The 3,279-nt window shown below is 35.0% G+C and overlaps 1 pseudogene; it reads left to right on the top strand.

Moving 5' to 3' along the window:
- Positions 1–353: 353 nt before the first annotated feature.
- On the top strand, positions 354–1,265 carry LOC144254995 (olfactory receptor 6C2-like; annotated as a pseudogene).
- The last annotated feature ends 2,014 nt before the right edge of the window (positions 1,266–3,279 follow it).

The raw sequence follows: 3,279 nt of genomic DNA, 5'->3' as shown, positions 1-3,279 counted from the left end.
TCATCAAATTATATATCATGAAAGGTCTTTCCTAGTCTTATATCTTAATTCATTTTAGAGGGGAAAAAGAGTGATACTAGAGAAATTTAAAAAATGTATGAGAAAGTGCAAAAGCAATAAGTATGTGAACTATAACATAGTGAAACCAATATTAAAGAGAAGCATTCTCTTCATGTGACATAAAATGCTTGTCAATAGGGATTCTTGACAACAGTCATATTTCAAGAAGAATAAGAAAATGACTACTGATGGCAGAATTGGATTTTCCAGCCATCGTCTATGACATCTTACACAAATATTCTCAGTTCAATATCCTCTGGGTTTGTGACAAAATTGAAAAGTGAGAGTCAGTGATGAGAAACCATACATCATTAACTACATTCATACTTCTGGGACTCACCAATAATCCTCAAATGCAGGTTCTGATTTTTATATTTCTGTTTGTCACCTATACATTGAGTATAACTGGGAACCTGATCATCATTATACTCACTTTAGTGGATTCTCACCTTAAAAGTGCCATGTACTTTTTCCTCAAAAACTTCTCCTTCTTAGAAACTTTATTCACCACTGCCTGTATTCCCAGGTTCCTCTATAGCTTGTCAATTGAGACAAGACAATTTCCTATAATGCTTGTGTTGCTTAAATATTTTTTATCATCTTGTTTGGAGCTACAGAATTTTTCCTTCTGACCATCATGTCCTATGATCGCTATGTAGCTATCTGCAAGCCCTTGCATTATGTGACCATCATGAACAGCAAAGCCCACGGTTGGCTTGTTATCTGCTGTTGGATGGCAGGCTTATTGGTCATACTACTTCCACTGTGCCTGGGCTTAAACCTGGAATTCTGTGACTATAATGTCATTGATCATTTTCTCTGTGATGCTTCTCCACTGCTAAAAATCTCTTGTTCAGATACCTGGTTCATAGAACAGATGACCATTGCCATTGCTGTACTGACCACCTTCATGACACTTCTGTGTATAGTCCTGTCCTATAATTTATATCATCAAGACTATTATAAAGTTTCCTTCTGCTCAGCAACGGATGAAGGCCTTCTCTACCTGCTCTTCTCACATGCTGGTGGTTTCTATCACATATGGGAGCTGTATTTTTGTTTATATCAAACCTTCACCAAAAGACCAAGTGCTTACTACTTCAGTTGCCCCCATGTTAAACCCATTTATTTATACCCTGAGGAACACACAAGTGAAACAAGGTTTTGCAGACTTAATCAAAAGAATTTCAATGATCTCAAAGTAAAAGAATGTTGAATTTAAACATTTAACTTATCAGACTAGAGCAGATAGCCTTAAGTGTATATTCTCACTTTCTTAATTTTTTATCTCTTCCTTGTCCCTGGTATAGTATTATTGTCTTACTTATAGCACTACTGTTTCTCGAATTAACGATTAAAATATTCTTTCACTTCTTTTGGCAAATAAATTTTCTTTGAGGTTACAGCTGTCCTCAGAGAAAAGGGAATCAGATTTCCAGGATCAAGGAGTCTTGAGTATATTCAAACTAGTTTAAGCAAAAACAACAAAAAAGTTATAAACAAAAGGCAATAGTGACCATTCTTTTTTTCTAATTAAAACACCTTCCTGACAAGAGAAAAATATCATATATGTTAATACTATTCTCAATCAGAAACAAGATAATTTTAAAAAATAAAGAAAACCATAATGTCACCATATACCTGAAAATTAACATATACAAGTTAAGGAACCTGAAAATATCTAGCTTGAAAAAGGAAACTTTAAACCCATGTGATTTAGAATTCAGGTTCACTGGATTATCTCCAAAATGAAAGATTGGAATCTCTGCACAAGTTGATAACCCCCATAACAGTTATCCAATAAACTCTACTGAGGTATCCTAAAGCCATCTTTAGGATGGCAAGCCAGGACCAATTTGAAAAAAATATACTAATGGCAAATTCCTTAATGTAGCTTAAACAAGCCAATAGGAGGGAGGAAGCTCAACTGGATGAAATAATAGACAGAAATTCAAAAACTAAAGCAGTAAAATATATGGACTCTTCCCTACCCCTCTTGTGTACTCCAGGCCTGTGTTCAGTAGCCCTCATCTGTGTACCTGTTACCTTTGTAGAGTTGCTATGGACAAATAACAAATAACCTCAAACTAGCACTCTCAAACACAGATTCCTGGGCTAGCTGGATATTTATGGTGATCTGGGCAGCAATGAACTGATCTCAGCCTGACTTGTTCTCAGGATCGGCAGGATAAATGTCTGTTCTCAATCACAAAAACAGAAGTAGGATGGTTCTTTATGGAGACTACTAAGTCCACTCCATGTGGTGTTTTATGCTATAGGCCACACTTGCTCACATGAGAGGTCATGTTACTCCAGGGCAGGAAGTATAGGCATGCAAGGTCCAATATCCCTCCTACTGCAATGTATTACACAAGCACACTGCACAATCAGACATGATTCAAGAGAGAAAGTTGACAGAGGGAGGGACAGTCATTATTGCTATTTTTTTAGAGACACTGCACCTTCCTTATCTTTTTAAATGTGATATTTTACAGTTCTCTATTTTGACTTAGTGCTACTTCTCATTAGTACACACATGGATCCCAGAAAGGAAATGGGGTCTAATGTTGCATTTCAAATTAATTTTTAATGAATTATAGCTGAATGAAACACAAAGATAATATCTTTTGGCTATTCTTAAGTCTTCTTTTAATAAGTGTCTTTCACCCCTTTTAAATTGAGTCCTTGGGGTGTGCTATTAAATTGCTATTGTGATTTCCTTCTATTTTACATTTTGGATATATATATATATATATATATATATATATATATATAGAGAGAGAGAGAGAGAGAGAGAGAGAGAGTGTAAGACCACCATAAAGGAGTTTACCCTTATGTTTTCTTTCTAGAAATTTTACAATTTCATATCTTACATTTAAGTTTTTAATAGGTGGTGATGATCAGATGAAAACTATTGGTCAGAATTTCTAAACACAGAGATACTAATAAAATGTCACAACAACTAAAATTCAAAATTTGACTGTTGAATAACTGACTCAGGTGACTGATACATTTGGGGCTAAACTGATGCTCACGTTGCTTTTTTCATATCCAACCATGCTATGTTTTTAAATGGAGCTATCCTTGATTTTATAGTTAAGAATCCTACTTGGTTCTCTTCTGTCTTTTACCTCCATCTTTTCATAAACCCAGTGACAGTTGAATTTTAATAGCCACTTTATTTATAAAATCAAAATCTGAGCACCAGCTTACCATGCA

Source organism: Urocitellus parryii, chromosome 5 (genome assembly GCF_045843805.1).
Source record: "Urocitellus parryii isolate mUroPar1 chromosome 5, mUroPar1.hap1, whole genome shotgun sequence".
Taxonomy (NCBI): domain Eukaryota; kingdom Metazoa; phylum Chordata; class Mammalia; order Rodentia; family Sciuridae; genus Urocitellus; species Urocitellus parryii.
Note: the sequence above shows the minus strand (reverse complement) of the source record. Positions and strands in the feature narration are given on the sequence as shown.